Source organism: Chroicocephalus ridibundus, chromosome 4 (genome assembly GCF_963924245.1).
Source record: "Chroicocephalus ridibundus chromosome 4, bChrRid1.1, whole genome shotgun sequence".
Lineage (NCBI taxonomy): Eukaryota > Metazoa > Chordata > Aves > Charadriiformes > Laridae > Chroicocephalus > Chroicocephalus ridibundus.
In genome coordinates, this window is record NC_086287.1 from 88469977 (window position 1) to 88482594 (window position 12618).

General features: G+C 36.6%; 1 protein-coding gene across 3 annotated transcripts in view; it reads left to right on the forward strand.

Annotated features, from left to right (window-relative positions):
- The window catches only part of WWOX (WW domain containing oxidoreductase), a 532132-nt gene that overhangs the window by 64116 nt on the left and 455398 nt on the right, over positions 1–12618 (forward strand). The gene's annotated exons all lie outside the window — the stretch shown is intronic.

Here is a 12618-nt window from a genome sequence, read left to right on the forward strand (position 1 = left end):
GTTTTGAATCTGCCTTTTCACTGGTTTACAACAGTTTATTATATACTTTTCCATTGTGAGGAAGATGATTTAAATTATAAGTCAATCACATTTAAACAATGCTTTCTAAACTGATACCATTTGATTTCATTAGTTTTGTCTCATTATAATGTTCTTGCTACCATTAGTATGTTAATTCTTTCTTGTAGTTAAAAAGCTTTCTGAAACAAGGCTCAATCGTCTGTGTATAAGATGAACGCCTTCTTTTTTGTTCTTTAAAAGACTCGGTATCAAATACGATCCATTAAGAGTTAGACATTGCAAGGACATCAGACTGAGGAAAGGGACTTCTGAATACCAGAATCATTGAAACCATCATGGCAAGCTTTTTTGAGATTCTGTTCCACGAGAGACAGACCCACACGCTTACTCACGTATTAGTACCTGCTTTGCCAGACATATCAAACCAATGGAGATTGTGGCCATCTGAAATTGTGTTATTGAGTTCACGTCTCATAATTTTTGCGGCATCTCAACCAGACCCGTTTCTTTGTGTGGCACATGAAGTCGAACTGAAAAATTATATTGAAACGATACGTTAGATTTTGTTGCCAATTTAAGATGCCTCAAACTTAATATTATAATAAATCTATTTACAGGTTTATTTGAACAATGTGCCTAGAATGTGCCTAATGGAAACTGCTAAACCATGTGCCTTCTGTATTTGCTTATGCCCATCATCAAAGTGTGTCCTTCGTGCTACTTAAAGGAGATGTTAGACCATCACAAGTACAATTTGTTCTCTTGTGCTGTACGAAGATTTTGCAGGAAAAAAGTTTGGTCTGAAATTGTAAATGTCTCCTCTAAACAACAAGCACAGACATCAAGCAGAAAATTCTGAATGTCTGCTGACATTTTTACAGGTTTCGTTATTTTTAATAAAAGTTCTCATAATACAAACACACCTGCTTCAAATGGTTATGCTACATGTATGCTGAATATTTACAGCTCAAATGGATCTAATTACTCTTGATTGATAAAATCTCAAGCAAAATTAAGATGTGATTGTACTGTAAAATGGCCTAGAACAACATTAGTTTGAAATATTCATTAACGTAAGATAAAAGAGAAACCTTTAGGGCCCAGAACACTTCTCTGAGGACACACGCGGTTGTTTTATTCTGCATTAGTTTCACTGATGGCACATTGTTAAACACAATGAGTTATAAGAAGATACGAAGAAATTTGTATTTTAGCCACTGATTTACAGTTCTTCAACGTGGAGATGTTTAACGTGAAGATGCCTCCATTCGCAGATAGGATAGCATTATTTAAAATTGATTAGGAGCAATTCACAGCAGCCTGCCAAATTGCTAATGGAAACCATTTGAATCAATTCTCTCATATAATTTAAATGCCATTTCACTGCATATAGTTTAACCAGGAAAGAATCCCAGCTTGCAGCCAGTAAAATTAATTATTTAGTATTCTTTTCATAAATATTTTCTTGGTCCAAAAAATGTAAAAACAAAATAAATGCTTATACTCTAAAACTTTTTCAGTGTATGCGTGCTTCAAATGGCTAATTTGAGAAATGCCATAGTATTAGTTTTTACTTACGTATGTCAAAAAGCATTTTTACCTACATGTCAGGTTTTTTTCTTACCTGATAGCTTTTTGTGGAGTGTGCATTTAAGGCTAAATTACAAATTGGATTCTGCTGTTAACTGAGGGGCCTATTCAGCAAAAATTATATATAGGCTTTTCTCAGAAGGTCGTGGAATCCAGCTTTGCTGAGGTGATGAAGCGGGGAACTCCTTTTGGCCCCAGAATCGCTTTTGTCCTGGCTGTCCCATGGGGGAGTCGCCTGACGGCGGTGAATTCATCGCATGAGGTTTGGTGTTCGCTGTAGCACTCTCATCCATCACTAAAAGATTGTCCTATCTATGGGTTAATTTTACTGTTGTTTGCTTGAAAATCAATTGAATTAAACTTGAGAACTAATGGTATATTGCCCTAGTTTAAAAATAAACATTGTGGGGTTTGGCTGCAATTGGCGGAGATTTTGCAGAGTCAGCGCTATGCAGGAAGAATATCTTTTAATTTCATGCTTTGCCCACTCATCTATTGCACTGCCAATTGCAACCACTATGGTGCCAAACAAGTGAAAATATAGATCGCATAAAAATATAGAGCAACGTTGATGCTGCAGCAGCATAGGAAGTGAATTACGGGGGCTTCAGCCAGAAATAGCATATTGAAATCCTTTCTGGTCGTCCTTCGCTGCTGTCCATTGTGACTTAGAGAACCCAAGAATAAACCGTGGTGTCTGTTGTTTTTGTTTTGTTTTCTTTTTTTCTCTCAGTATAAAAAAACATATTTCAATGTCTTTTGCTCACATATGATGATGGATATTGTAAGGGTTAAAAATATTTCTGAAAATTAATCAGCCCTCAGTTGGCTTTTCTTCATTGGAGTCGATATGTATGGAGTTGACCTAGAGGTGTAGTAATAATATATGTCAAAGATATTTAGCAGGCTTTTTGCCATGCGTGCCTATGTAGATACGGTGGGCATATGACTGGACTGATTATGGAGGTTCTTCCCCTGCAAAATATGTGTATCAAGTCAAGAAAGGTCAGCCTGCAATAAGGGTATTTAAGAAAGAAATCTTCAGCTGCATTGGCACAGTTGGAAATCTAATACCTGTTTAAGCAGCAAGGTCTTACAAGTAGTCAGGTGAACATATTTGAGAGACTGAAATTTTGTGAGTAAAAAAGGGAGAGGAAAACCTTAGTAGGAAAATTTCTTGAAAATGTGGGAGAATCCTTAGTTCTGAATGTAAACCAAAGGACTTAAATGTCAGATATTCTACAAAAAGGGGAGTTAACAATATGTGTTAGGTGTTGCTTGCAAAAACAGTACACAAAGAAGTGGGGCTGTAATAGAGACAATCTGGGTGCATTTACGTTTCTTTTAAATCATGGTAAGAAAAGCTTTATGGTAATGGGACCGTACCAGGTTTTTGGTTGGGTTTTGTTTGGTTTTTTTTTACTGATAACCCATCTGGAGAGAGTTCCTGCATTGGTAACATTAAATGGAGGAAAGACAAATGGTCCTGACAAAGGAGACCAAAAGCACACCAGAAGGTAGGAGTTTTGAACAGAGACTGAGCTCTGGTAGAGCCTTGTAGAGGGGACCCACTCGTCCCTCCAACAAAACCAGCACTCTGATTATTCTACGGGGATTGTGCCCTATTTCCCTTTCTTCTTTGAGACCGCAGTAGTTTTGCAGAAAAAATAGTTCCTTAACTGTATCCACTGGCATTTTTAAGACTAATAAATAATTCTTCACAGTCACTCAATCACTCTGAGTACAGACTTCAAAAGGTAATTTATTTTGCAGATAGACACCTCTGACAGCACTCTGGAGACCATCCTTTTCAGACATATCCGCTTTCAAGAAACCAAGACTACAACATCCTGCTCGATGAGGTTTTTAGGTGATGAAGCCATTCCTTGATAGAGAAATCTAATGGGTACGCTGGGGAGGGAGGGGGCTCTGTTACTGTCTTTTTTCATTATGGTTTCCTGTCTCGTTAACTAAGGGAAGGGTCAGTAACACGCTTGCTGATCTCATTGCTTCGTACACAAGCACCAACTGGGAAAGGAAGAGCCTTGCATTTACCCAGCATGTTCACATATGCCCAGTGTAGCATGGGATATGTTAACAGAAAGTGGTCACTGAAGTAAGCAAAGAGGATTGAAACACTTTTTTATTTATCAGAATTAAGAAACAAAGAAGAAATTGTTAATGGTTTGTGAGGCCAAACAATGGTTTGTGAGGACCTCGTAGATTCTAGGTGTGGGAGTGATGGTGGGATATAAAAGGAGAGAAACTTAGTTAATGGGAGAATGCTGAGTGAGCAGAGACAGATTTTGGAGAAAAATAAGCGACACAGTTTGGTATCGCAAGGCATCAATTTCTTTTTAGCTGCTAGGAATTAAAATAGTTAATACTTCACAAAATTGACTGTAGATCATACGACCTTTTCTGAAGGCCATTGGTAGCATAGTTTACGAAGTGCTGTCTGGCTTGGGCCAAGTCTTTTGAGAATTTGGGCAGCACCTGTTGTTTTTTACCTGCTCGTTTCCCTGCCTGAAGACAAAGTTCCAGCATTTCTTGGTGGTGCAGTTTGAGTAGGCCTGGCACGGCACTTGTACTCCTCAGACATCAACAGGGCCTTTTGGGCAAGATTAAGAAAACGTATTAATAAACGTAGTGGCAGCTCAACTCCTTTGAAAAATGTGGGGTTTTCCGTATTTCTCTTAATATTGTGAAACAGATTACTGCATATCGAGAGATTAAAGCCTTCACTGGTACAGTAAAGAGACACTCACATGAATGAAAATAATTTATTTCTATGCATTCTTCTTTTATCTGAGTAAATGAAGTTTAGGGAGGAAATAACTGCCTTATTTCGTCAGGAATTTCCATTCCGAAGGGAAAAAGAAATGGAATAGGAACTCTGTTTGTAAATATCTAAGGTTACAACTTTGCCGTAACTGGAAATGCAACTCCCTGTTCCGGCAGTATTTGATCCACTTGCTGATTCTGGATGCTGTCTGGATTACTTAGATATATGTCTCACCATTAACGCATTTTCCCCTTTTCTGTTTCTTATGGTAAATATGCTATAGAAAGACTTATTTTTTTTTTCAACTCTTTTTGTAAAGTTTTAAAATAAAATTTACAGCTGGTGAGGAACATAGTTTTTACATACTGGACCTTATCATCTCAGCAACCAATTTTTTCTTATGTCTCAGAACTCTCATTAATTTTTCACGGGCTTGTGATGGATAGTTTTTATTTATTCACGTCTGAGGTTCTGTTGTGTGAAAAGGACTCATTTTATAACATTACATATTCATGGCTTGGGATAGATGGGATAAGGAACTTATTATTAATGTGTCACAGTGGGAAACTTACTCTGGGTTCATTTGCGAATCTTGTTAAATGTGGTGCGGTCAGCAGACAGTACTGAAATTTTTGATACTTTTTATTGGGGAAGGGCAAAGAGGTTCAGTGATGCTTCCTTATCTAAACAACACAAGTGAGATGGTGCCTTTCGAAATGCATTTCAAACACTATATCAATAACACAAAGGTAGAAGCAAAGTATGCCTGAACAACAGTAAAATCAGAATGACACTTTTCATTCAGTGTTTCCAAGTGTCTGTTTAAATCCAGTTTGCTTAATTAAATATTGTTTTTACTTTTAACAAAAAAAAACATAGGAGTTTCTTGCAGTATAGTGAATTGATAGGAGCTTATTTCAAAGCATATAACTTGATTCCTAGCAGGTTAGATTTACCTATAGTAACCGATCGTGGCCATATTTCACTGAAATTCTTTTGTTAATGCATAGTGCTACTGTACAAATTCTGCATATGTACATGCGACGTTTTTTGGAAATCAGTAGGCAGTCTGTGTTTTGAACATATGCATATGTAAAACAAAAACTCAAGAGGTAAAGTTTGGTGTAAACTCTTTTAGAGTCCTAGAATCCAATCTGATTTAAAAGAACCAAATATCCTTTTCATCAGGTCAGAAAGATACTCATCTTCAAAGCAGAGCATTTTGTACTACTTAAAATTTTGAGGTTTTGAGCTCTGCCCCATGTAGTTATGTGCTCAAAATTAAATTTTTTCCATTAAATACTTCCATACTCATTTTTCTAATTACAGAAGTGGGCCCAGAGAGAAAGTCTGCAAGTCAGCTTCTGACTCCCAGTTATTTAGCACCTATTGTCACCTTTGTATTTATGTTATTGTTGGAACTCTAGAAAGAGGGTTTTGTTGGGTTTTTTTTTGAGTATACTAATAATTTTCTTACCAAAGCAGCTTGTGGATAAAGGTATTAATGTTAATGATACCAGCAATTTTTCAAATATTTAAGAGCATATTATCAAACTACAACTGAGTTATAATTCCTCTTTCTTTTCAAATATTTTCTTTCTATTGAAATTAATAATAAAATAGCTGAAATAACTTTAAGCTACTTAAGCAGTTTGAGATGACTGGGACAAGACAATTTATGATGGCTGTACTTTAAAAGAAAATTTTCAGTGGTTAAATGTTAGCTTTATTAGCGATCCTACCACTAGGTCAACACAATTATATTGTCATTTATAATAGAAGAGCTGGGCAGCGAGAAAACTGTAGTCTGTTGAGAGTTTGTGAGTGTGTGTGTGTGTGTCTACAGTGAAATAATACCTAGTGTAATGTGAAGTGACAGTCAAAATTACAGCTTTTCTCTTGCCGCAAGGGTACTTCTCTGCCAAGTATAGTAATATTGTTGTAGCAGTGTTCAAGGTTGTCAGCAGTTCTTGGTTACTCTGCAGAGAGCCATAACTGTGCGTGGAAGCAAGGAGCTTCCTGTCAAGGGAGATACTATAATTTTGATATATATTTGTTGGTGCCAAACTGCAATTAAATAGGAGGCGTTGGAAAAGGTTTTATTTAACCAACTCAAATTTGTTGATTAATTAGTTAAAACCAAAAAAAAAATCGAAAAGGAAATCCTCTTCTTACAGGAACAGAGTTTATATTATGAATTTATTTGGTATTTGTCTGTGCTCAAAGTAGGGTATTATTTTTACAGATTTTTCTTATTTCTCTTTTATTGGGATTGCTGAGGATGTACAGGGCATACTGCTTTTAGTTAAAATATTTGCTCTGAGGCTAATTATCTATCATAAATTTATTTTAAGGGGTAGTTACAGACTTCAGGTTTTTAGAAGTTAGCATGGAAACTGTTTCTTCTCAAAATCACATTTTTTCGGAATGTGTCAGGACTTCGACAAAATATTGTCACAAAAATGTGTATTATCATCCATATTGGAAGCAGTAAAGAATTTCTCCTATTGCCCCACGTTGAAAACGATGATAATAGTGTCAGCAGTTTTATTCACTTGAAAACCATTTTTCTTCATGATTAGATTAAACAAAATGAGGTGGTAGAGAGAGATGCTTTGGAAAACGTTGCTGTAAAGAAAGTCAGGAACTCTCCTGCTGTCCTTCAGCAAAGTATCGAGATCTGAACATACTTACATGATCTTACTACTTGCATGATGAAACGCTAATATAACTGGCTGAATGATCACTTAGCCAAAAGCCCCACCGACTTCTATTGAATGGTTTCCAGCTGCCCATGGAGGTTGTGTTGCGATGGACCGTGCCCCTCCACTGCCGCCTTCCTTGATTTCAGTAGGTATCTACAGGCTGCAGTGCCTGCGTGGGACTTGAATTCTAGAAATAGGTGCTACTTAAAACAAAAGCAGAAGCCACAAAAGCTAGCACTGTTTTTTGGATGGGTATATAAGGAAAGAGGAGATAATTAAAAAAATAAATCACAGATAACTTTTCAATATTTTTCTTCTAACTAGAGCTAAAATAAATTTCAAATGCTGTATGTTGAGGAAGTGAAATAGAAAGCAAGTCTTCCTGTTAGTTATTTTTCTCAAAGAAAATTGGGTGCTCAGTGGGGAGCTTGCATAACTGGGATAAGTTGTACCACTGTTGTCTTAAGCACTTTTGATTTATCCCAAAACACCTTGCAGGTTTAACTCATTCTGGAAATCCCATGTATCTGATTTATAGACGCTCAGTATGTGCTGAAGTTTACAGATGTGTTGAAGAGCTGAAGTCATACCTTCAGGTGGCCCATTGAGTCCCATTGAGTAAGCTTAATGAGCAAATGTAAAATGTAGCACTCCGAGTGCGCTGTGATGGCTAATTGGCCATAAGGCATAGCAAAGGCGCTACAAAGAAAAGTTTTGAAAATTACAGCAAATACCTGTTTTATGGTGTTTCTCTCTATGGTTTCCTGCAATGCTTTAACCAGTGTTTCTCTTGTTATCATCACAGAAGCTTTTTTTTTTTTTTTTTTCTGGTGGAGAGCAGTAAACCTAGAATCTGTGCATGTTATCAGAGCCGATTTCCCCATTTTTTGTAAATGTATCATTCATCAAGGTATGTTATGATTTTGTACCTGTCATGTTTTCAGAATTTCCTCAGTCTGGCCAGCTGTTTGGTTTATGAACATCTAAATTCTTTGTTTCTAGCTCCTTTGATGTCACTAGAAATTTTGCTTTTTTTCCTGGGAAGTCTTATCTCTTCACGACAGAAGCATTTGTGCTCCCGAGGTGATTGTACAATACCTGCTCATGTACAAAAATGCACACACCAGTCTACGCCTCACTCAGCATCTTTAACCCAAGTGGACTTAGCGTCCTGTGTGTGACAAAGCAGTTTACCAAATGTGAATTCCTTCCCATTGCTGTATTAATATGTTGGGTCTTTTTTAAATTGAATAAATATATTACACAGCAGGACAGATTATTTTCTTTGTGGCCTTGCTGTTGCAATTTGAGAACAGATACAATTTTCTTCAGCTGATGAAGAAAGCAACATCTGTTCTTGGTTTCCTGCAGCTTTCCTTCTTCAGACAATGCATTTCGCCGCACAATTTGAATTCCTTCCGAAGAAATAGAAAATTAAAAATCTGACCCCTCGTTCAAAGCAGTGGTTACACTGTGACAACAGTGGGTTGAGCCAAATTCAGCTATGTCAAGCAAGAACTATAAAAGTAGATAGATTGCCCTCTAAGCTTCACTTTATTGGATATTGTAATTGACATATAGTTGTCATTTATAATCATCTGTCCATTCCTGTGAGTTGGGAGCAGTAAAGTTAATTGTGGCTGCTCATTTGCATTAATCTCACCTCTGAAGGGTACAGTAACCCATTAATATCATGTCATGATGAATTATCACAAATAACATTGAACATATTGATTAATGATCTCTGAGATTTGTATCTCGTTAAAACATTTTGTTAGCTCTTTAAACTTTTAAGCAGTCAGTCAATGTATGCGGGAGAGGTTCAGAGATCACCCAAGAGGTGACGAAAAGTTACGGCATACATTTTGGGTCACTAATTAAAACTTGCTTAAAAGGTTTCATACTAATTTTTAAACTGCTTTTTCCTTCTAACAATGTAAAGCTTGCAAGCTTTTTAATCACAAGAATTGTCTTATTGTTCATTACTTATAAAGTTAGTAATTTGTGTTAGAACTGGGATGACACACAGAATCACACAAGGAAAAAAAAAAAGAATAAGACTTAGAAGCTGCCATAATTTCTGTAGTTTCTATTCTATAACAAGAATCATACCCAGAGTAGCATATATTTGGTTTTTTAAAAATATAGTTGCCTTCTATTTAAACTTTGTTCTTAATGCAATGCAAAACTTTTCTTGCTGGTTTAGCACTTGAAGTTACTTGATATTTTTTTTCCCCTCCTGTCCTTTCTTTCTACGTAGAGATATATACAGTAGGATGAACGAAATGTCATCCAGTGGGTGGCCATGTAATTTGAAGTAGCTGGTAATAACATATTTTACTATTTTGATTATTACCTGCTTAAATTTCTGTAAGCTAAGAAGCATAAAGACTTTAGAGAGGTGAGGGAATTTACACCATAGTTCAAGAAGGTGACTTGGCAGGACAGAAGCGACTCCTTTGCACATCTGAGTATTGTGTTTCGAGAGGCCGTGAAATATGTAATATTTTAAATCATTCAGCAACCTACCTTATTGCAAAGGTTTCTTTGTCTCCTTCCACATGAAGTTGCTGTATTTGAGTGGGTCCTTTTAAATAAATTATAACTCTAGCGGGCCCTAGATCTGTATTCAAGAGACTGGTTTCCCTTTCTTCCACCTGCAGTAAGTTACCAGTATAGTTATTTGAGGGGAAACTATGTAGAATAATAATTATTTCTAAAAATTATTTGAATATTCTCAGTCTTTCACTTCCCAGTTCTTCTTTTTCTTGAGTCTGAGGAGATGAATCACGTACGCAGAGTATTTTGGGTGAGAGCTGCTTTGTTTTTCAGCCTGTCTCATTCTTTTGCACTGGGTGAGTGCAAGGAGTGAGCTGGTTTTTACGCTTTTGATGCATCGTCGGTCCCTCTCAGGAACTAGTCCTCACCTTTTTCTTCTGACTAGCGCCCTCGTTACCTAGGATGAAGTTCGTGCACTCTGCCAAATGTTGAGATAAGCTAGTTTTGTAGAGGAGACTAACGTGAAGATTAGAGCGAGAAAAATCATCCTTTCTAAGTTGAAGGTATGGTATGGCAAATCTGCACAGGTGTGCCATGACTTCTGCTGCTCTGGACGTGTGCAGTGGCTAATTGTATCGCATCGCCTTTCCCCAGACTGGGATTTTTGTATGTGAACTAACACAATTTTAACTTATTTGCTAGCTTTTCCGGCCAACCCCTACAATCTTCTTTCAGTAATTCCTGAGAGTCCGTTTCCCTGGCACACGAGGCTGTAGAGTCAAGGATTATATTCTAGCTATAATTTATGATTAACTAGATTTATGGCTGAGATCCCAAAACAGCCTCAGTACTGTGGCCTGAGGAATTAAAGACAAAATGGAGACTATCATTCTGAATTGTTTGCTCCTCTGGATTTCAGGACAACTCATAGTTATATTTGAAAAATAAAACAAACCCCAAACCCAAACCAAATACGATTTGCAGTTGTGAAACAATTAAATTTCATACTAAGGAATTTAGCACTAAAACACATAAAGTCCTCAGCCTGTATAGTATTAAGGTATTTAGTTTAAACCTTATTGTTTGTCACCTAAAGCCGACGCATTGAATAATGCATATTAAACCCTGCTCCTGCTAATGCAGCCCCCCCCCCCGCCAAACAAAAAGTGTGGGGGGAAACACAAGTAGGGCTCATTTTTACCCATGATATTAATCCTTATTCATTTTAAAAACCTGCTAACGGAAATATTTCCATTCAGCTCATTAATCAATTGTGATTTTCATTCCCTTGTTTTGTAAAAGCTGTTGCAATAAATACTTTTTTCACAAAGCGAAAATCTAAGAGATGGATGCAGCAAGCGTAATTAATAGCACCCAGTTACAGAAGATCAGCAAGTTTGTGAGATTCACATGCTGCTTTACCATATGGCTGCCCAGTAGGCGAAAAATTTGATTAATGTTTTGAAGTAGTTTTTTTTCAGCAAATATTACAGCCCCAGATGAGGAATTCTACTTTCTAGTATTGTTAGACTTAACTAAAATAACAGATCTTTTGATTTAAAGCTAAATAACATTTTGATCTCATGAAAACTCTACATGCAGAAGAATTACAATCCTGCTGGATAAAGAATGGACCCTGTAACTTGCTTATAATTCAGCCAATAATGGTCAAAATTTTATTTAATCTTAGTTTTTTGTAAGTTGATTGATTTAAGAGAGCAGTAAAAGTCCGTGAGTTTTGTAACAAGGATTTCTCCATGAAAAATAAATTTATCACAAAATTAACTGATACATTCTAACTTATCATGCTGTTTTTCTTTCTACTTCCTTATGTAAAAAAATCAAAGTTAAGCTGTTTGCTGATAAACAATCAGAAAATAATATGTGGTCCCTTCAGTAAAACATTGCTGCAAATAATGATACGTTAGCAAAATTGTACAATGTATTAATTTTGCTTTTAAGTAATTGTTGTAATAATTGTAATTAGTACTTAATCTATTGATTCCCCACACACACCCCCCTCATGTTTACCTGAAATGAAAAATATTTACAAAAATGCATCCGAAGAGTGTCACGACTTAGGATCGAGTGCTCTCATGCACAACTAACACCCAGCGGGAAGTTTTGCTTTTCTCACAAATTCTCAGTTTAATACAAGGAACATCAGCAGCTGGTAGAGAACAGATTCAGGGTGCTGAGCCGAAATGGAGTGGAGAGCAGCTTTGAATGGAAGTCTTGCTGAGCTTCCAGAATGCTGAAGATAAAGCATTACCTAACACTGCTTTGCCACTTTGGTTTCTTCTAATTGCTTCAGGTAATGCTGAGGTTCAGAGTCTGGTGGGATAATGCTAAGGCTGAAAAATGAGAATTTCTGCATTTAAAGAAAATACCTTTTTGCAGTTTTTACAGTTATATCATCTTAGAAATCAATGATTGATTGTAAGGGTATGCTAACATGAAAAATAATTCTGATTCGACTGGCTGTACGTATCCCCAAATCAGAGATCTTGGCACAAAGTACTTATCTATATTGCTAATTTCAGGGGAGGGGGTGGGAACTCAAACCTAACGATAAGCTGAGTAAAAATAAAAGCCGTCACTTGTTTCAAACCAAAAATTTTCACCATTGACAGCTCTAGGCAGTGCATGACAATTGGGGGTGTCCAGCTGCATTAGTTACTGGTGTTAAACATCAGGGGTCGGAAACCAGCTGGGAAGTTTTTTTTATGAAAAGCTTAAAATGGAGCGTAGCTGAGGTAGTGAAATTATGGTTATTACTTACGGAGAATACAGATGTCACAACAACTTCCGCTATAGATTAATAGAGAGCTAACAGATGACGAAGCAATGTGACCAAATCCATACCTTTAATATTGAAGGATGGATTAAATTGTTTTATTCTTTTGAGAAAGGACAGTTAATTAAATTGATGCAAGCTTCCCAGGCTTGTGCTGTTTGAAGATTGCCTCTAGACATCTTTTTCCTTAATATTATCAAATTTATTACATTTTGCACAAA